Source organism: Alligator mississippiensis, chromosome 4 (assembly GCF_030867095.1).
Source record: "Alligator mississippiensis isolate rAllMis1 chromosome 4, rAllMis1, whole genome shotgun sequence".
In the NCBI taxonomy this organism is placed as follows: Eukaryota; Metazoa; Chordata; order Crocodylia; family Alligatoridae; genus Alligator; species Alligator mississippiensis.
Window position 1 is genome coordinate 86366952 of NC_081827.1, and position 22987 is coordinate 86389938.

Genomic DNA, 22987 nt, shown 5'->3' on the forward strand with positions numbered 1-22987 from the left:
TACTATAAGGATCTTCTAAGACCCACAACCTTAGTAGGGATATGCCAGAATAAAGGACATATATACTAGATCAAGCCAACATTGTGAGGATGTTAACATTTCTGTTATTTGCTACCATTTATTTTAGAGTCTTTGAAGTCTAAACTGGTGCTTCGGCAAGGAGTTATACTTTTTAATTGATAGAAAGAACTAAGAAAGCCCAGGAGAAGGGTGAGAGCTGGGATGGACAAAATAGGCATGAGAACATCCCGGCCTAATGAAAGCCCATCAGAAAGACTACCTGGAGGCTTGAGGAAAGGCCTGGCTGGGGGCAACTGAGAAGAGATGGAGTGGACTTTAGAAAGGCAAAGAGTGCAAGGAGTCCAAAAACAGAACACAGACATTGAGAGGCACACGTAAAGATGTAAAGGGGAAGTAGAGGCTACATTTTCAGAAACTCAAAGTGTTATGCAGTGGCTCTGTTGTTGGATATACTTTGACCTTGGAGATGAGCCCCTCCTCCAGAGACCCCATTATTGAAGGAACATCAAGGCATGGCAAGTGATTTAGATGGGGAAACTAGGAAAGAGTCAAGGGCTAAATAAGGACTACAGGTACTTCAATTCAATTTAAGGAGGTATTGATGCCTGCTCACACTACCAGAAAATTCTTTTTTCATGATTCTGCCTCAGTTCATAGTAGCATTATTTATTAAAACCTATGAATATGATTGGCAGACAAGGTTCTTTGGGTAAATCTGACATCTTTTATTAGACCAACTCAAGTAGTTGGAAAAATTCTTCCTAGCAAGCTTTGAGGCACAAACATTCTTTGCCAGCATCTGCAGATGGTCTGTGCTCTTCCTGGATGTAGTGTGGTAAAGCAACCAGAGGCCAGTACGTATGCAAGAAAGCCAGTCAATTAAAATGTAAATTGAAGTGGCCAGTGGGGGGAGGTGGGGCAGGAATGCTGATGTAGTCAAAGGATGGCAGACAGGAGGGTGGGGGGAAGGTAATGAGAAGAGCTGGTAAAAAGTGGAGGGTTTACCTGGGGGGTCAGTTGTTAGGTATGTTATGTGTCATAATGTATATATTTAGTCCATCATTTTTTGTATCCAGTAGGTTGACGAAGTGACATTCGTTGGCCCAACTGTGAAAAGTGTTTTGTAAATTCCCTTTGAAGATTCAAACTGAGAGAATGGAGAATAAACTGGAGAGTGTTTTTCTTGTGAGAAATGTGCTTCCACAGGTAATTGGGTATTCTTGTCTTTGATAGATTTCTGGTGTGCGTTCATTCTGGTGCACAGTTGTTGTTTGACAATTGTTGTTTGTTTTCTCCTACATATTTTCCATCAGGGCATTTGGTGTGTTGCATGAGATGTATTACTTTTCTGCAGGTGTAAGATCCAGGAATGTTGATGGCTCTGGTGTGGGGTGTATAGTAATTGTGGGTGTGGTGGAGATGTGTTGGCAGGTTTTATATTTCTTGTCCTGGCATGGTCTGGATCCATTTGGTATTTTGGGCCGTAAGAAGTTTGCTTCTGTTAATGAAGTCAGCGAAGTTCAGTGCTTGTTTAAAGGATAGGATGAGTGGTTCTGGTAAGATCTCTTTGAAAACTGGGTCTCCTTCTAGTATGGGTTGCAATTGTCTGAGGATTTTCCATATATTGGCATTATACAGAATGCAAAGGAAGTTACAGGATGGAATCCTGCCCAAGATGGAAATAAATGGAAGATTTTTCCCATTAACTTCATGGAGCCAGGATTTGACTTGTAGTTGTTTGATAGAAAGATAATACAAGAAAAGCTTAGAAGGGCCAAAAGATAGTGCTAAGGTTGAGACTGATCTTGCAGAGTACTTTCTTGTGAGAGGTTGAGTACTTGGTTTACTTTTAGGCAGAGGCAGGAGAGAAGGGAAGGGGAAGAAGCCATGTTAAAATTTGTATTGACTTAGGCCAGCATTTCTGAAAAATATGGTGTATTGAGCTTTATGGTTTTTTGACTTGTATAATGTAGTCAATTCTCTACATATGGGAATGGCAGATCCCTTGTAAACTGCTTGGGGAAAAAGAGGAGGGAAGGGGAGCATAGAAAAACATATTGCTTAAGAAGGAGAAAGAAGGGAAAGGAAAAGAAGCAAAGGGTTATGTGCCTGCAAACTGGATTGTTTTTTGCGCAGCCGATATGGAATAAAATATGTAAAGGATTTAGAGCATCATGGCTTTTAGGTAATTTAGATAAAGAATAGTGAAAAAGAAAGGAAGAAAAAATCTAAAAAGAGAAACTTTTAGTATATAAGATGTCTGAAATTTTAATATTATCATATGCTGAAAAATCCTCTTGGTTTGTTTATACTTCAAACGAAACAATTAACGGGGGCTGGACCCGATCTTACGAGGTCCCTATCAGCCCTAACGTCTAATGACTGTGAAACTTGGCAACCTAGAGCTACTATAGCTTTCACTGAGAAATAGATATAATCAGAATTCTGTTGCCTACACTGCAACCTAAATAACATGGTTGATAAATAATTTGAACTTGGAAAATGGTTCAGTATATACTCTTACAGGTATGCTCAATAAGTATCATGAAGGTCAATGGGAGGGCTCCTGAGCCAGAAAGATTCTCCCAGAAAAATTAAAACATGCCTCTTTTTTTTAATTGGTAAAATGTCATATGCTTTTCTACATGCATCTCTGAATGGTAAACATTGCATCCAGGAAGGAGTTGATGTTGGGACTTGATGAAAGAATTACCAAACTACAATGTTTTATCAATGATTTATGAGAAAAATGTTTTACTGGTTGCTTTTTTTTACAATAATAGGAAAATGCGAGGGTCAATCAGAAAGTAATGGCTCCTATTTCTTTTTCCTCAGCCAAGTATTTATTGAAAATATAATTGTACAGAAAATCTGAAGATCATGGCTGAATATCCAGCTATTTTTCAACACTGTGTCTTTTCTGTCACTAGCCTTTTTTCTGCTGGTGAACAAGTATGCATATAGTCAGGTACCGAAAGTAATACCTCCTATTTTTTAACTACAAGCAAGCCATAGACATGGAAGGTGTTCTTTTTCTTAACTTCTATGGCAGCAATTTTAAGCTTAGACATCTATGTCAAGTCACTGAAAAAACTGAAACATTGCATGCAAAGAGCTTGCCCTGATAGAGACATGTCTGATGTGCGGCTTCTGCACAACACTCGCCTACATAGCAGCATGCACACCACAAAGGTAGTGCCATCCTTTCAATCTGTGCTGCTCCATCCTCTGTACAGCCTGGAGGATGAAAGACAGGCTGGGGGTGATATTTTCATGATAACATGAAATGGATAGAAGCTGTGTGACAGTAGCTGTGCAACAAGAACAAAGACTTCAACAATGGCACAATCCATGTCATTGTTCAGCAGTAGAAAAAGGCCACTGATGGAGAATCAACAGAGGAATTGTGAATAGATATGCTATGCAAATGAACTTTCTAGCATTGCTTGCAAATTTTAGACAGACACCTCCTTTTTGAGGGTTCTGGCTTTAGGGTTTATAAACATACAGGGGGGATATAATCTAGCACAGTGATGCTCAGCTTTCAGGCTGGACCTGGCTTACACAGCCATTTCATCTAACTGATGTCGCTCCCCAGTGGTTCCGAAATTTGGCAGTGGGGGAGTGGTAGCATTGTTAATGCTGCTCAGCTGCCTTTCCTCTGCCACCACATTTCCAGACTCATGAGAAGCATTATGGTCCAGATGACACAGCCCCATGTGCCAGATTGAATTGGTGCGTGTTCAGTCTTTAGCTACATACAGCATGTGGGGTCAGGCCAGTGTGCTGGGTCATACTACATGCCACATCAGGCTGCAGGGGAAGGCTGGCACACAGAGTTGTACTGCTGCTGAAACTAGTGCATCATTGTGCACACCAGGGCTAGGGACAGACAGTACATGTAATCTGGTTTAAGCGATCAAAAACTGGTTTAAAACTGTAACAAAACATAAATTCTGTGCATATAAACCAGTTTCAAAATGGCCTGAACCAGTTTGAAATAAACCTGGTTGAATGTAGTATCAGACTTAACTGATTGAACTCAAACCAGTTTATACAATGTCTGTCCCAGTCCCCTTCCTGGTTTAAGTTTAGCCAGAGTCCCCCAGCATCTCAGCATTCTTTCTGGGCTGGGCTCTCTGCTCCACAAGAGCAGGCTGGCCCCACTCCTCTGCTTTCTATACTGAGCATGGTCAGGGACATGGCAAGACACTGGCTGGCATGACCCTGTTAAGGCAAAGGGACAGGGAGCAGGGAGGGGGTTAATTCTTCCCTCCTTCCCCTTCCCCTCACCACAGCTGAGGTCTTCCTGTCTGTCAGGGAGCAGTGGAGATGGAGAGTGGCCACTGCTGGCAGACCTTGGCTGCTGTCCCAGGGGCAGAAGGGACAGAGGGAGAAATTAACCCTGTCCTTGCCCCCTTCACCTTAAGGGGGCCATACTGGGATGGCATCTGGCCATGTCCCACTGTTGAAGCAGCAAGGGAATGAGGAAGGGCAGCAGCTTATCAGGTTGCCCAGGAGGGGGGTTATTCCCCCCTTCCCTTCCTTGTCTCACTAGCAGGGACCACAGCTGTACCAGCATGGCCCCATTACGGCTAAGGGGACAGGGATGGGGTTAATTCCACCCCCCTCCCAGCAGAGGACTGCACCTGGGGTAGAGCAGCCCCCGCTTCTCCCTGCCCTATCACCGCAGGGTGGGAAGGAGGGCTCTGCGCGGGGCTGCCTGGCCCCAGAGGGGGACTCTTCCCCCTGATCATCCCCCAACCCTGCCCAAGAAGAGGGGTTGTGTTCGGTGCTGGAGGGGGGCTCTTTCCCCTTCTTCTTCTCCTCCCTCATCCCCCACTGCCACAGGGCAGGGAGAGGAGGCTCTGTGCAGGGTTGCCTGGCCTGGCCCAGCTTATCCTGGGCACAGGGAGTGGCTGTCACTGAGCTGCAGCCCCTGGGGGTGGCCCCGCACCTGCAACTGAGCCCAGCCCACCTGAACCCCATCTGAGGCAGCCATATCGGTGGCCTGGGCTGGGCCATGGAGTCAGGGCTGCCCCCAGTGCTAGCAGCTCAGTAACAGGGATGCTGAGCCCTGTCATCAGCACAGCCTGGCTCAGCACTGCCTGGCCGGAGGTTGGCTGGGCAGTGGCTTACCTAGTTCGAATTGGAACCACTGGCAGGTGTGGAGCCCAGCAGCCACCCAACACAGTGGGTCAGTGTTGACCCACAAGCCCCCACAGCATTTCTGAGCTGGCATGGTACCTCACTGCCCAGCCAGCTACTGGCTGTGCATGCTGTGCTGTGCTGTGCTGCACTGCTGACAGGGCTCAGCAACCCTGTCACTGAGCTGAGCTGGGCCAGGTCGTAGGGGTGGGGCCACCCCCAGAGGCTGCGACTGGTCGGGGCTGGGCCAGGCAGAGGAGCAAGGCCCCCACAAAAAGCCCACCCCATGGTGATGGGGGGGGCAAGAGGGGAGGAGAAGGAGGAGGGGGAAAAGTCCCCCTTCAGCATCAAACAGAACTCCCCTTCTGCAGCAGGGAGAGGGCCGGAGCTGGGATCCCCCTCCAGGGCCAAGTAGCTCTGCACAGAGCCCCCCTCCCAGGCCTATGGCAGCAGGGGGTGGGGGGGAGGAGGAGGGGAAGAGTCCACCCCAGTACTGAACAGAGCCCCCTGCCCCATGGGGTAGAGGGAAGAGCCCCCCTCCCCACCCAGTGCCAGGGGGGTGGAGAAAGAAGAGGGGGAAGAGTCCCCCTCCTCACCCTGTGGTGGTGGGAGAGCGGAGGAAAGGGAAGATTTCCCCCCCCCAACACCAGTGCCCCCCTCTAACCCTGTGGTGGAGGGGGAGGGGGAAGAGTCTTCCTCTGGAGCTGGGCAGCTCTCTGTACTCAGATTGCTCCTGGCAGTAAGGGAGCTGCTGGGGTGGGCAGAGCTCTCCTGTCCTCATTGTCCTCCTCTTCATAATCATCCACCCCCACCCCAGCCACAGGGGTCTGGCCATGCTCCCTCTTCCCCCACCCTCTGAACCCTACAGGCCAAGGTGTGGGTTTAAACCTCTCCTCAGTCATACTCAAGCCTGCCAGGGCCTGGCCATGCCTCCCCTCCCCCCCGCAGTCCCTCCCCAGCTCAGCCTCCCTGTGAAAGGGAAGGGAGGGCTGCTCTAGTGCTCCCGGGCTTCTGGCATGAGCCACTGCAGACATGTGCCTACATTTCTGAAATGAAAAGGGAATATCTATTCACTTGCAAACTGGTTCAGTCTTTGCAGGTTAGACTAACCTGCAAAGATTGAATCAATTCAGGCTCAAGCTTTTTGAATGTCTGTCCTTTGCCCAGTATGCTGGATCACACCCATGAACCACTCCCTTGTGCTGAATGCCCACAGAGTGACCCTATATGTGGGATCTGTCCTGTGGACCAGCCTCATGCCACTCATCCAGTCTATGAGGCCAGAGAGATTAAGCACCATTTATCTACAGGATTTGGTTCTAGTTCTGTTTTGAATTCTGCTATCTTCTTCCACTGTGACCTGAAGCAAATCAGTCCACTACACTGTCAGTTCACTATCCTATATTGCCCATTTATAATAAAAAAGCAGCAGAGGCTGGGGTGGCGTGGGCACTAAGGTGCTTGGTTGACATCCCAGATGTCATGGCAGAAGTGCTCACAGTGTAGTCTTCTCAGATTCTGACAGATCTGCAAATTCTGCTGAATACCTTGTTGCAAGGACATGAGAAAGAAAGAAACAACAACAGAAGCACATCTTTTTTAAATATGTTGAGGACATATGATTAATATAGTAACAACAAAATATTTTAAGATCTCACAGTTGTATATGGATTGTGACTTGGTACAGTTGGAAGGCTTGTCTATAAAAATTCCTAGACATAAAATATTTCGGTAGGGGATCATGGAGAAAGGTTTTTGTTTCCATAAATTTCATGGTTGGCTGTGCTGTTGTCCCAAGTCTTCTTCAGTCCTTTGGATTTACCTGAAAATTCCTAAAACTCATAAATCAGTTTTGTTAAATAAAAGTCAAGTTGAACAGGTGATATATAAAAAATGGAAAATCCATTAGTAAAAGGACTCTTTCAAAGTAGCGTAGACTGGGGAAAACCCCACAAAACCCACGTCTGGAAACAATGATCCTTGCTGCAAACTGCAGGAGTGATCCATACCTGCTGATTTCAGTCACCACAAACTTTGCAATTTTGTTCTATTAAATTAACAAGATCCTTCTTAAATCCATTTCTACCCTTAATTTCCCTTAAAATTTACAGTTGCATAATAAGCCAATAGGTGAAATATCTCAGTTTGTGATTACTTGTCCTTTCTGTGATGTACAGTGTCAACCACTTAGATACTTACTTAATAAAATCTAAATCTTAAAGCCATAATCTATATTTATAAGATTGTCCCCACAACTTTTAGAATTCTACTTTTGCTCCTGCTGCATGTGTATGTACATGTTTGCTATCCAGATTGGTTGCAAGTTTATTGTATATTTATAAGTGAGCAAAATACAATTAAGTATTAAACTCAACACAGTTTCTTGATGGGAGTCCACACTTCCATCAAAGTGTTTTTCTTTGCACCACTTATTCAAATTGTCATTTATTAGAATCAAATGTGCTCTGCCTAATGTGAATCTAATAGGAAGCAGACACTGTATTTCCAAACAGATGAAAAGCTGCTAGATTATTAGTATAAATTAGTGATGGGCAAATGACATAGCAAATTTAAATAAGGGTCTAGAATTTCAGAGGATACCAGTGCAAAATATCGCATCTCTAATGTCGGTTTAAACAAGTCTGAAGATAGGTATTTTTATGAGATTTCTGGTACTTCTTCCATCCAGTTAGGTCAGAAGTCTCATGAGAACACCTTTCCTCAAGATGTTTTGATTTCTAGCCCTGGACACAGCCAGACTCTGGACATGTATTGGGATGTCAGGAATAAAATTAATGGGAAATGGAAGTGAGATGCACTTTCTGAAACCCCAGGAACAAGAGTTGGTTCTTGTTTTGCTAAATCAGTGATTCCCAGCCAGGATGCCTTGAGATCCTTTCAAGGGTGCATCAGTGTTAGCACTGTTAAGTATGCAAATATGATTCATAAGATAAACTCAGAGCTCTCAAAAAGGAATCCATAACATCAAAAACATTCTGACCTGTTGTGGTCTTTCTGAGTTCTTTGCCACAGAAGAATTACTCTATTTAGTTTTTCTGTAGCCAAAAAATGAGTGAAATGTAAGACTGGCATTTTCTGAGGGGAACCTTGAGTCTACTGAGGGGTGCCTTGTGTCTAAAATGGTTGAGAGCTACTGAGTCAGAGGTTGAGGAAACTTTTAGCTTTATCAGTTTCCTCATCATCACTGATGTAAAGCTTCTTTCCTAAGGAACTTATAGGAGAAATCATATATGGTCAAACTCTTCTGTTCTTAGAAGTACCACTGGGGCAAATGGCTTAAGTCAGCAGTTCTGAACCAAGGGTACATGTACCCCCAGGGGGTATGTGAAGCCTCATCAGGAGTTACGTGAGATATATTTCATACATTGTCTAACACGGATTGAAGGGCCTAAAAAATTAATTTCTCATTGAAAGGGGGTACATGAAGTCTCACTCTGAGACCAAGGGGTACGTCAACTGAAAAAGGTTCAGAACCATTGGCTTAAGTAATAGTCGCAGGATCTGGTGCTAATTTTAGTTTTCATTTTAAGTTAATTGTACATTTCATTCACATTCATGCTGTTGTTTTAAAACTGGACTTACAATTTCCCTTTCCAAAGATAAATTTTTCCAGTTTTGAGAGAGAGAGAAAATAAAAGAATATAGAATCTTTAATCATGGTTGAACATAAAGTAGCTCTGCTGAGCATGCAAACATGTGGTGTAGCCAAATGTTTTTTATTAACATCTAGGGTTATAGTCTGTAGTTCCTGCCCAGCTTGTGGACTGGTGTTAGAGCCTCTCAGGAAAATGCAGTTCCTGGCCACAGAGATGGAAAATTTTAGTTTGATTTTTTTTTTCTTCTTAGCTAAACAAGTAGAGTTCAGCCCTGGGTTATCACATTTAACACTGGAAGATCTTTGAAGTTTTGCCTGGGGTTGAAGAAAGAAATAAGAAAAAGGATCCATAACAGAAGATTATAAAATTAACTGAGGGACATCCTGTATGTTGTAATTTGTCCTATGCTGATATGCCAATATATTTAAAACATAAGACAATCTATTCTGCTGTAGTAAATTAATGAATGCAGTATCCTTACATGGAAAAATAAGGGTCATAATATGAATCACCATACAAAGTACATTTGAAATAGACAACAAAATTGAACTGGGTTTTCATATCATATCATTAGCCTACGTTTTATTTCAAATACATATATTATCATATATCCTATATGATCACAGGAAAATAAGGATGGAATGGACCTCACATGGTCATCTAGTCCAGCCACTGTTCTAGACATGTTTGTCCTGTCTAAACCATCCCAGCCAACCATCTGTCCTACCTGTTCTTGAAAATTTCCAAGGATGGAGATTCCACAACTCTAGATAGCATATTCTAACACTTGACCACCCACAGATTCAGAAAATTCCTCCTAATCTTCCATTTAAAAATTTCCAACTGTAGCTTTCAGCCATTGCTCCTAGTCCTATCCCCTATAGCCAAAGAGAAAAGCCCCTTTCCATCTTCTCTGTAATTCACCTTCAGGTACTTTAAGACTGTTATCAAACACTCCCTGCTCCCCACCTCAATCTTCTCTATTTCCAACTAAATAGAATCATAGAAAATTAGGGTTGGAAGGGACCTCGGGAGGTCATCTAGTCCAACGCCCTGCTCAAAGCAGGACCAGCCTAAGCTATATCATCCTAGCCAAGGCTTTGTTTACCCTGGGCTTAGAAACCTCTAAGAATAGAGATTCCACAACCTCTCTAAATAGCCTCTTAGAGTGCTTTACTGCCCTCCTAGTTAGAGAGTTTTTCCTAATATCTAGCCTAAACTTCCCTTGCTGCAACTTAGAACCTTTTCTCTTTGCCCTGTTATCTGCCACCACTGAGGGTAGTTTAGCACTATCAAGTGCCATAGCTGTGAAGTTTGGTGCCCAGGGCAAAGCCTACAGCAGCAGCCAGCCCTTGCCCCACGCACAGATCCGAAGGGCACATGCCCCCCCATACTTGCCTGGGAGTGCACACAGCAATGAGAACTGCCCTTCACCTGTCCCCATGCCCCTCCCCCCTCCCACCCAATGAACTGCACGTGGCTCCGTCCCGTGCCCTGCCCTGGCTGGGCAGTGCCTATTGGTGTCCCTTCGCTTTGTCATCTGGGGCAGTCACCCTGTTTGCACCCGACCCCCCTTGCTATAGCACTGGCTCCATTCTCTTTGTAGCCACCTCTCAGGTAATTCAAGACTGTTATAAAATCCCCTTCTCAGTCTTCTCTTATCCAGACTAAATAAACCCAGTCTAAATAAGCCCAGTTCCCTCAGGCTCTCTTGATAATAAATCTAGTTCTTTCAGGCTTTCTTCTTAAGTCTTGCTTACCAGGCGTCTCATTTTTGTCATCCTGCACTAGCTCTCTCCAACCTGTCCATATCCTTCTTGAAGTGTGAGGCCCAAAGTTGGACACAATACTCCAGATGAGGCCTCACGAATGCCAAATAGAGTAAAAGAATCACTCCCTTGATTTCCAAATGACACTCATGTTTATATAACACAGTATACTCTTTTATGCAGTACCCTTTTTTACAACAAGACCACTTACACTGTTGACTCATATTCAGACTATAGTCTATTGTAAACCCCAGGTCCTTCTGCGCAGCAGTGCACCCTGTCCAATCATCCCCCAGTCTGTTTTGTGCATGCAATTATTCTGTCCCAGGTGCAGGACTTTGCACTTTTCCTTGATGAATTTCATGGGATTTCATAGATTTCATAGACATTTGGGCGGGAAGGGACCCCGGAGGATCATTGAAATATGTCTTACGTAACCCCTGATGAGCAGGGCAGGAAATCAGCAAGGATCATAGGATCCCAGCAAGATAAGCATCCAAATGTGTCTTGAAGGCATTCAAAGTGGGTGCTTGGACTGCCTCTGGCAGTAGTCTATTCCATAATTTGGGGGCTCAGACAGTAAAGAAGTTCTTCTTTACGTCCAGCCTGAATCAGTTGCATGTAAAATGCCCTAAGTTTCTGGTCTAAATTAAGTAGGTTTTTGAACCTATGGGGTGGGGTGGAAGAGAGGGGAGAAGTGAGCAGGCATCTGGGATGATGGGAACAATTGGTGGGGGTAGTAGGCCCAATCTGGGCCACTTGGGGGGGGGGGGGCACACAGGATGGATGTTTACAGTAAGGTGTACCACAGAGTCCTTGTACAATTGGGAGTGGCCACACCTTAATAGAACAGGAGCTGGGTTGTGCAGATCGGAGATAATCCTGCCCTGGAGTGGCATTGCTTGAGCTGCATAATGAGTGTTTAAACCACTTTGTGGTGTTAATGGGCTTCTGTACAAGTGCTCCAGGGTGGGGGGTGGCTCTCAGAACCACTCTAAAGTGCCTGCAGCATCATGTGTATTCAGTGTCTCACACTTCAAAATGGTTGCTGGAGAACTTTAACTAATGCTAGTTGAACAACCTTTAGTTAAAGTGCCTCCACTCGCATTTTGAAATGTGGGGATGCTGAATAAACATGACATGGAGGCTGCTGGAGTGTGGTAATCAATTAACTCTGCGCTGATAGGTACTAATTACCATGCATCAGAGCAGAGGTTCGTCACATGTATAGGTGCCCAGTGTACAGACAAGCCAGGGGTTAAAAGCTCCAGGAGCCACACAAAATTACCATGTAACTAGGCCCTTAGATATTCACTATATTTTTCAAGAGAAACATCTAGATTGCTAAGAATTTTGCAATGAACTACAGTTTTATAACCCAACTTTTTATTACTGTACATTTTGCATGGTGTTTTCCACATGGTTTGGTGATATATAGCTAACCATGATAATTTGACAGAAACTAAAATTATTATAATCACATGGCTTTAAAAGAACTGTTTTAAGGTATAAGTCTTTTCTTTCTTTTTTATTTTTCTGCTTGCAGATTCTGAAATTGACTTTCTCTACTGAGATTTAGTTTACAGTCGGCATTTATTCAAACTTTAATGGAATCTTGTCTGCATCAGTTACCATGTTCACTTTGTTCTAAGAACTCTGTAATCTCTATATTACTACAAGACTAGAATAAAAGGTGTGTTTGAATTATCTTGGGGTTTTCTCCAAAACAGAAAATTCAGTTAGAAATTCTTTATTAGGCAGACTTTACTACTGTATATCATCAGAAAAAGCCAAAAACAGACTCCAGTGCTAACCCTAAGCAGCTGTGTGGTAGATTTCCCACCCCCTACCCCCATCCCCTCAGGACTCTAGATGGATTAGAATTCACCCTGTGTGTGAAATTGTTTGTGCAAGGTTCCTGCACAGTTCACTTCTTGAGAAGGGGGAGGGAGGGTCTTCTTACTCATCTGCTAAAACATGCATGGCTCTCAGGTGATAGCTAGAAAATGATATTTAGAGATTTGCTTGTAGGAATTGGCTTGTAGGTAAAGTAGATATTGATTAGAACAATGGTCCAGGAGAACAGCAAGGATTAATTGGTTTCTAAAAGCTGTTTGTGAGCGTTTCACAGTTTCAGCCTTCAAGGCAGACACCATGTCTAAGGCCAACAGGGAGACAGGCTGGGAAATTTGCACAGTAATCCTTGATAACCCATGCCAAAGATAAGCTTGCTACTTTGGAGCCAGGTCACAGTGACCAGCTGCAGAGTCCCTGGGATTTCCAATTCTGGTGGACGAACCAATTTAGGAGGTCCAGGCATGCCCAAATTAAGACACCATGAAATGACCAAATAAGATGTATGCATGTGATGGGTTTGTGGAAACAAAGAAATATGCTGACAGAACATAACATGGATAGTATGATGCCCACAGGGAGACCAGTCAATGGTACTCAGAAATGAAGAATCATCAGAGGAGGAAAAGAATGCAAAAGCCAGGATTTCAGATCAGCAAAAGGTCCCTGAGGGGGGAACCCAAGGCTTCCATTGACAGAGAACATGCTACCAGCCTGTTTCAGCCCCTCGGCCCCCGACCTCCAAGATGGCTGACATTCGAGAAAGAACCACAGGGTAAAGCTTGCACACTGGCCAGGCATACCTTGCCACTGTGACAGTCTTAGGAATGGTAGATATAGAATGGGGGGCAGGGGTGGGTGTTATTTTGTTTGCCTTGTCTACATTATTCTTACCTGCTATCACTGCGTATCTATAAAATTTGCCTACTGTTGAATGGAAGAAGTTGTGGTCACTCTGAGGGTTTGGGTCCACCTGGAACAAGGTATCTGGGTCATAAATCCAGTGCCAACATCAGGCACAGAAAGATTCTTCCTTGCAAGGAGGTATGAAAATCTGTATGGATCATTCTGATTCAAGCCCTGTCCTACTTTGTTGAATGATAATTATAGGGTGACTATACAGACATGAAAAAGGAGAATAGATTTGTTTTTCATTAGTTAAGCATAGCCTTCATTTTTGCTCTCCTGTCTTTTCATGCACATTGTAGTGATCATGGTGCTGTGTAACTAGATGCTAGACTTCATATAGAGATATTTTACTGATTCATTTTGGTAGCCAAAGAGGGTCTCATTAGAAATAAGTATAGAAAAATATGAGCAGCTTTATTTGGCGGTTGGACCAATGGAAGATAAAAGAAATTACACATGCGCAACCCTCGGAATAAACCAGCCTGTAGAGAAAGAGAAGCACTCACACCATTGTATAAAGTACTAGAAAGACCTCATCTAGAATATTGTTTTGGTCGCTCTTGTTCACGAAAGGTTCATTTAAACTGAAACAGATGCACAGAGGGCTACTAGGATGATCTATCCTGTGTCTATCCTAAGAGGGGAGACTAAAATAGTTTGGCTTGGTTACCTTCACAAAATGAAGGAAAGAGAGATTCATAGATACATGGATTGTAGACTTGGAAGGGACCCCGAAGGATCATTGTGTCCAACCCCCTGCCCCTGGAAGGAAAGAGGACTGAGGTCAGATGACCCCAGCCAGGTGACTATCAAGCCTCCTCTTGAAGACCTCCAAGTTAGGTGATAGTACCAGCTCTCTTGGAAGCCCATTCCAGATTCTGGCCACCCTTACTGTAAAAAAAATTATTCCTAATGTGTAACCTAAATCTACCCTCCAGTAGTTTGCACCAATTGTTCCTACTTACTCCCTGGTAAATAGCACATCACCAAATCCCTGTCGTCCTCCCTTGATAAACTTATAGGTGGCTACAAGGTCTCCCCTCAAATGTCTCTTGTGAAGGCTGAAGAAATCCAGATCTCTCAACCTTCCCTCATAGGGTCTTGCACGGAGGCCACTAATTATACAAGTGGCCCTCCTCTGAACCCTCTCCAGATTGTCTGTGTCCCTCTTGAAGTGCAGTGCCCAAAACTGGACACAGTACTCCAACTGCAGCCTGACCAATGCCGCATAGAGGGGGAGCATCACTTCCCTTGATCTGTTGGTCATGCATCTGCTAATGCACAGCAAGGTGCGATTGGCTTTGTTGATGGCTTCATTACGCTGCCAGCTCATGTTCATCTTGGAGTCTACTATGACTCTAAGATCTCTCTCAGCCTCTGAGCTGCTGAGGAGGTCATCCCCCAACCTATAGGTGTGCTGAGGATTCCTCCTCCCTAGGTGGAGTACCTTATATTTATCTTTGTTGAATTGTATCCTGTTTCATTCCACCCAGTGATCCAACCTGTCCAGGTCAACCTGTATCTACTCCCTGCCCTCCAGTGTGTTAACTTTGCCCCATAACTTGGTATCATCTGTGGACTTGGAGAGGATGCTCTCCACACCCTCGTCCAAATTGCTGATGAAGATATTAAATAATACTGGTCCAAGGACCGAACCCTGCAAGACCCCACTGCCCACCCCCTTCCAAGCCAAGAATGACCCGTCCACCATCACTCGCTGGGTGTGGTCTCTAAGCCAGTTGGCCACCCACCTGACTGTGTAGGCGTCCACTCCAAAGCCTGCTAGCTTCCCTATGAGAATAGGATGCGAAACTGTGTTGAAATCCTTCCTAAAATCCAGGTAGATGACATCAGCCTCAGCTCCTGTGTCAAAGCAGTGTGAGACCTGGTCATTAAAGGCTATAAGGTTTGTCAGGCAGGATCTACCTGTGATGAACCCATGCTGGTTTCCTTTTAGGATCATTTCCCCTGCTGGGCCTTCCCAAATGTGCTCTTTGATGATTTTTTCCAGTATTTTCCCAGGGTAGAGGTAAGACTGACTGGCCTAAAGTTACCCAGCTCATCCCTTCTCCCCTTCTTAAAAATGGGCAGCATATTGGCCCTTTTCCAGTCCTCAGGGATCTGGCCAGAGCACCATGAGTGGTCAAACAGCCATGCCAGCGGCTCAGCTATGACCCTGGCCAATTCCTTCAGCACCCATGGATGGAGGTCATCTGGGCCGGCTGACTTGTACCCATCCAGCCCTTTCAAGTGCTTTCTAACTAAGTCAGCACTAACCTTTGGCATTTTGGTGCCTTTTGGACATCTGTCTATGTTCAAGGTGGGACAATTGTCTTGGTCAGTACTTAGGAATACTGAAGCAAAAAACTAATTGAAGAGCTATGCCTTTTTCCCTGCGTCAACCACCAACTGTCCTGATTTGTCCTGCAGGGGCCCTATGCTACTCTGCACCTTCCTTTTTCTCGCTATGTATCTGTAGAAGGACTTTTTATTGTCCTTAATTGTTGTAGCCAGCCTAAGCTCCAGTCTGATTGCTCTTTGTAAATACTCCAAATGGGTTAGGAGAGTATCTATTTAAGGTTTACTGCTGGCACTGAACAAATAGGTAGAAGTTCATCAGGAATAAATTTAAGTATGAATTTTTTTAAAAAGTTTTCTAGCTGTCAAAGCAGTTAGGTTCTACCTCACTGCTTTGACAGCAGAGGGACTACCTTGATTGAGGTAATGGATCCTAGGGGCTGCATTTGCAGTATATGAGGGATGTGTTAGTATGGGGTGGCTGTCCAGGACACCAAAGCGAAAGAAGTTATAACCCAAGAAAGTAATTGACAAGAGTATTCTAGGTGTGCACTAAAAAGTTCAGATCTTAGAAATATTGTGGAAGAAAACGTGGCAAGATTTGGAAACAGCCCAGGAAAAGGACTCAAAGATGATTTAGAAACCTGATTGGCAGGAAGGGACATGGTGGTTTTGATTGTGACAGACAAAGAGGGTTTGAGGACAGAGTCAAAAGAAAAATCAGGACTTCAGTTTTTGCCCATATTATATTTGAATCATCAGTGTCATATTCTGAGGAAGATGTCAAAGATGGCATGAGAGTGGATCTGAGAATTTTCAACATGGAGGAGATGTATGAAGTCATGTGATGAAATATGATTACCTAGAAAAGACGTAATTGGAGAATAGCAGAGTGCAAAAGCCAACTTTTCCAGGCAATGGGAGATGAAGTATGAATTGCTGAAAGAATGACTGGAGAAGCAGGAGAACGAGGAATGGATGGTGTTTAGAAAACCAAGGATAAATAGCGATTCAATTTTGCATAGAGATGCAAATGAAATTACATTTCATTGCTGTTATGCATATGTTGGTTTTAGAACTAAGTATGCTAAAATCCTTGATGTAGTACAGCAGTGATGCATTATTTTTTCTTGGTGCCAAATTCTGTGAAAAATAAACTTATTGTACATCTGCTGCTAAGCCTCGATGGTAATCTACACCACGTTTTACCTTATAGTTTTGAGCTTCTCTTAAGGAAAAGAGGGGGAAGAGCCTTCACTGGTGTCATTCAATATCTCTTTCACTGATACCAGCTGAGTATCTGGTGCTAAACATTTTATGCTGACTTTATAAAGCATTGGCAAATATTATAGTGTTAAGGTGAAAACAGTAGACTCATTTTGCTTGTCACCCACAGTCAATAACTGAGGATAACAGTTTAAAATGATACATAACCCAGCTGTAGGCAGTAAAAGTACTGACATGAATTCATCAGTGATATAAATTAATTGGAGCCAGTGGTGTCTTGCCCACCAGCCCAAATTCTATTTTTGTTTACATCACTGATGAAAGGCAGGTTTTGGTCAATGTAAAATACCTTTGCAGTAGTAAAAGAACAAGTTTTCAACCCCTATATAAAGGGGGGCAATCAGCTTTGATCATATAGTGCCATATTCCTTCGAGGGTTTTGTGATAGAGGTTTAAATGATTGGATTTTGAGAACTATGGTTAGAGAACATGGGGTACATAGTCTCTAACAAGTAATAAAGGGGAGCAATGGACAACCCTAAAATATATTATCTTCTAGGGAAAACACTAACTGAAGGCAACACATGCATTCCCTTTGGCAATCATTTTTCCCTTCTGCCTATGAAACATGAGAACTTTTATTATATAAAACTGAGCTTTCTTGTGAACTTTTCCTTTAGGTTTGCCAATGATAGATGATGATTTAATTCTTTCCAGATACGCAGTTGATTTAATACAATCTCCTTTTATGTGGAGCAGAACAGGATAAATGGGCATTGGTCCTAGAATATTTATTCCTTTTTACAGCTCCTTAAGAGTAAATTTAATAGAACTACAACACGTTTTTTGGCACTCAATTCTTGCACTAATTATGTGGTGTTTGATTGTAAAGCTGCCTATTTGATATGTGGCATTTGTATTGTATGCTTATACTTGGACTCTCCTTTTGTTTTAATGGACAGTCATGTGTGCTTGAATTCAAAATACTGTTTCAAACAGACATGTTTAAATAACAACCCCTCTTACCCCCAAAGCTTTTTAGCCACAGCTGTTAGCATTGCAAACCCAAAAGCTTTGATGTGCCCCATCCTCATTTCATTTTTGTTGGATTCTTTCCGGAACTGCTTGAAGTACTGATTATGGCTAAAGGCTACATTTTTCTGTGAGTAAAACCAGTTCAAATAGGGAAAAAAGTCTTTGTTTCATAATAGCTTTTATTCACTATTATACCACTTCCCTCCATCTTTTCAAGTGTTCTACTGGGTGTGCTCCAATATTATAGTGCTCTTGGTAGTGATGTTGGAATTATGGTTGAAGAAGAATGTTAATTCTAAGTCTTTGTTTTCAGGCTTCTATACATTTCCAACAAATGTAATAAATTACATCTTTAGTATGACAACTTTGTATGTGTTCTTTTCTCTGTCTCTCTATTTTTTTTGAAACTCTATCAAGTGTTCACATTTCATGTAAGTGTTCTTTTCAGCCATTTTGAATTACCTCAGTGAGAAAAAGTGGGTCATATGCTATACTTTCCTTCTCACCAGCATGGGTTCCTGATTTCCATAATAGTTTTGTGTCAGCACTACACATGTACATATGTCCTTTCTGTGCACCAAATATGCATTTGATTGCATAGTTGTAGATTGAAATAAACATCCACAGAACAATTCTAGTGAAAAGGTCACAAATATTTCATTTAGCAGTAGTAATAATATTTGCTAGGAATAGGCATATGCTTATCCACAGTGAAATTAGAGAGATATTTCTTAAACTTAATTTGACATTGGAATTATCATACTTTGTTACAGTAATCATAATAAAGGAAATAGGTATAACATTGTAAACATTGTAGCTCAGCCCAAGTGGGGGTTTTTCCACTCCCTCTTCAACTTCCTTTATTCGTACCACAAAGCTATCATTCCCACATGTCTATGAGTCTTCAGGTCCCCATCACCACCTCTTTAGTTTTCTTCACATATTTTTTTAGTATAGATAAGGAAAAGAATACATAGTTTACCTTATTTCTGAATGTTTTCCTTATTTTTTCTTCACTTTGGAACAGGATCCCTTACAATCACTGTCAGTGATTAGGAAACTATACTTACATTAACTTTATTACCCATTGCTCCTATACAATGTTGTCACTATTGTTGAGAAACTGACTCAAATGTTAGTAATATTTTTAATGGACATTAATGACTAGCAGTGTTCTGAGACCTACCCCCCCCCCCGATACCTCCCCCCCCCCCAAAAACCTGGTCTATCCATGTTACAGACTTAGTCATGGCTCCATGATAACCCTAAAAGTGCAGGTCAGATATTTATCTGAAAAATAAACTCCAATAGTGTAACTTGCTGTGCCTGTCCTAAGCTTCCTGCTTAGGTTTTTCTAGCCACCCGGAGCTAACCACGGTCTTGCAGCCTGACAGTATGACCCCTGGCACCAGTTACCAAGACCACCGATGCTTCTCTTCTGCCACATCTTTGATGAAGTTTTAATCTTAGGGAATGCTGTTCATCCTGGCTCAGTGGTATCTTATTAGGTCTACTTGTTAGTGTGAGGACACTGGGGCTCTGCCTCCCCTGCACCCTGCCTAGTGCCAACTCGTTGTTACCCCAATGTTGCACGGATGCAGTTTCTTTACCAGTCATCACTTTTGTCTTGTCCTGTAGGTCCACCACTGTCTTTGTTCCACTCTCCGTATCCAGACCTCCATGTCAGCTTTCCAGGTAAGTGAACCAACTCCTCTGAGTCAGTTCATGGGGCCAGCTCCTCGTCTGGAGGCTGCCACCAGTCATCCCTTCTGGGATCTCTGTCTCAACTGCAGCCTTCACTCGGCTGCTGGGGACTTCCTTCCGGTCCCCCTGTCAGACTGGAGCATGGGGCTTTTAGCTCTGCTCCACTGCTCCTGCTGGCGAGTAGGCATCAGCACATGCTTACAAAGCATGTCCATGCCAGGGCTGCTTTTTTTTTTCTTCTGGCATCCTGGCCCCTGTTGGCTGTGGCTTGGGATGCCACAGCACAGTTGCTAAGTCCTGTGGCAAGGTGAACCCACCACAGCCACCATACTGCTGCAGCTTGGTGTGCTGTGGTGCCACTGGTAGGGCCTGTGGCATGGCAGACCCACCATTGCCACCCTGTTCCTATGCCTCAGTGTGCTGTGGGGTCATTGGCAGGGCACAGCAATCCTGCTGCTGCCGCCATGCTTCCGCAGCTCAGCACACCATGGCACTGCCACCAAGACCTGTGGCATGGGGCTCCCACCATTGCTGCCAGGTCCCTGTGACTCAGGGACTCCCCTGCCCCACCACACAGAAGATGCCAAGTTATCCTCTGAAGAAATTCTGCTACCAGTAAGACCTCCTGGCCTCCCTGTGGTATTAAGGATAGGATTAAGTCAAGCTAATAAGATTTAAGAATCCAAAGATATGTTTGCCCTCTAAGAATGAAATATATTTAAAGAGACATCCCATATAGAGGACGTGGAGGACAGGGTTTAATATTACCCAACTTTTAGATTGCACCCTAGAGCCCTGTATAATAGGACTTGATCTATGAACTTCCCTTCTTCAACAGCCTAGCTTAGACTTTAAAGTTTGAACATTGACACACCTCTGTTTTCTGCCAGACATAAAAAATACAGATTTTTCTACAATCAGATGTTCATTGAAAATCACCAGTAAGCATGAGATGGCCTGATACTAGTGCCTTAAATTTCTATGGCACTTATCTGTGAGTTCATGGATTGCTTGTTTTCTGACCAGGCATTCCACAGACATCCATTTGCTGAAAATGAAGGTGTTATCCATAAAGATAAGAGACCATTAATTTTGGGTCATTTACCATCTGAGATGATGTGCCAATAAAATTAAGTATATTACAGACCCCCCACAGGTTTACAAGTTAAGGGGTTAACGCTAAGTATACTGAAGACTAACTGTCATTGCTTCTTCATGTGGCTTCCTTTAACAGCATCCACAGTTGTGGTTTATTACTATATTCTTTTTGAAATTTATTCTCAAAGATTATTCCACATCACCCTGGAATGGTGCAGAGAGTATAGTAATTCATGATCTGAAGAAAGCTCAGGGGTGTTATTTTCACATGGGCACAGATCCTATGTGTCTGGACTGTGCTCCAGTGTTGGATTATATATCAATTGCAGCACATTAGACTATATTCCAGATGTCAAGTAATGTTCCCGAATATGATTCTGCTTTTCCAGCTCCCAAGCAAGCAATACTACACTAGTTTTAGGTACTGTGAATTTCAGATTTTGAAAACATCCATGTCATACTGCATGAGGCAGTTTGGAACAGTCTCTCTCATACCCAGAGCCCAGATTCCTTCTAACCTGTGCCCAGCACTGCCAACCCCAGGAGTGCCTGGCCCTGGCATGCCAGGGTGAGCTGGATATTTTCCACTAATGTGGGTGGAGGGAGGCATGGGGAGCCAAAACTGGGAGAAGGTTCTGCTCCTGCTGCTAGATCTGCACCTGCTGCTGGATCCATGGGGCAAGTTGGGTCTTTGCTGCTGGTAGGCTTTAAACTGGCTCCAGTGTGATGCAAGAGCTGGGGCTGACAATCAGCTGATTGTCAGTCCTAGCCCTGGAATCACACTGGGGCCATTTTAAGACTGCTGTGTGATGCTGGGGCTGGGGACAAAAAGCTAATTATGTGTCCTAGCCTCGGCACTGTACCAGCATTGTATCTTATTTCTGTGGAACAGTCCAACAATAGCTGAACATGTGTTAATTAATACAATCCAGAGATATGCCTCCCATGAAAAGCTGTTGCTTTGGTCTGATATAATCACATTTAGCATGTCCTTTATTGTTTGAATGTACAGCCACTCTTGTTTTAAGTGCCATTAAAATGTGCTAAGTGTAACATGTGACATGGCCTTCAGACTTGTCTCCCTTCCAGATCCAGTCTAGTCTCTCCCCCTTACCACCTAATTCCCTTTCTCTCAATTCTATCTTCTGTTGTCTTTTCCATTTATGTGCCTCTATCCTGTACCAGTTCACTAATGGGTTTTTTCCTTCATTTTCTTTTCCTCTCTTATTCCACTTCATAGCTAGAAAGATGAAAAATCTTATCAAGAAGATTTCCTCTACAACTGTTTTGGCAGGTGTTGATAGAAAAATGTGTTTGATTAAAATAGCTAAAATAAAATCTCACTGCTCATTTGGACTTTTGTGTAGAATTTCTTGGATTTTTAAATATCCTTCCTAACTTCTGTTAATATAAAATCCTTCCCCACTCAAAAACACTGAGACTCTAAACAAGACAAGGAAAACTGTAGTCATGAGAAAGGGAAATACAGCATCAATGTGGGAACATACAGCTATATTGTTCTAATAATCAATAAAGAAAATTATCCCCATGGCAACATTTTTCAGGGCCCCCAAATGTCTACAAGGGCACTGTCTAAAACCTAGGAACTTTAGGAAGAATGCATAACAAACTCTCAACCTTGTAAAATATTTTACATCATTTGAGAAGCCATCTTTCCATGCAAAGTGGCTAGAAACTTCATTTTTAAATGAAAGGTTAGGTTCACTTTTATATTTGCTGACATGAAAAATGGAGTGCATTGCTGTGTCCAGATGGGCAAGCATGTGCGTGTTGTCATGCCTCAAAGCAGTTTGAAACACCGAAGAGGCATGCTGGGAATGAAAAAATGTTCCCCTGCAGGAAAGCATCCTGCTTTGATTCCTGCTGCCCATATGAGGAGAGTCCCAGCTCCTCATAGAGGCAATAAGTGGGGATGGCTGTGAAAGAGTTAGCGTGACTCTCCCAGGCTTTCCTCAAATGAATATCAGCTGTATAAAGCTACTTCCCTCTGGGCAGAGTGGGGTGGGGTGGGGTTGGGGGACACATAGTGTGTGGACCTGCTCACATAACTGTGTTACCTAACAGTTTGTGCTCCCTGTACTCCAGCTGCTACTGCTGTGGTGCAGACTCCCACTGGGGGATGCTGGCATATCTTGTGGGGCAGGCCGGGGTGGGGGGGGGGGGAGTGAAATATGAACTCTGGGAGCTGCTTGGAGGGAGAACCAGACTTGAGGTCCAAAGGACCTGTGGCATGGTTCTGCAAATAGGGGTGCCAAGAGCTCATTCCCCAGCCCCACAGCCACAACA

General features: G+C 43.5%; 1 long non-coding RNA gene across 1 annotated transcript in view; it reads left to right on the forward strand.

The window, feature by feature from the left end:
* The first annotated feature begins 1100 nt into the window (after nucleotides 1-1100).
* Nucleotides 1101-22987, forward strand: part of LOC106740430 (uncharacterized) — a 39410-nt gene continuing 17523 nt past the window's right edge. The window contains exons 1-2 of the long non-coding RNA XR_001373961.3: nucleotides 1101-1227; nucleotides 19517-19573. This is a non-coding gene — a long non-coding RNA (uncharacterized LOC106740430). The remainder of the gene's footprint in view (nucleotides 1228-19516; nucleotides 19574-22987) is intronic.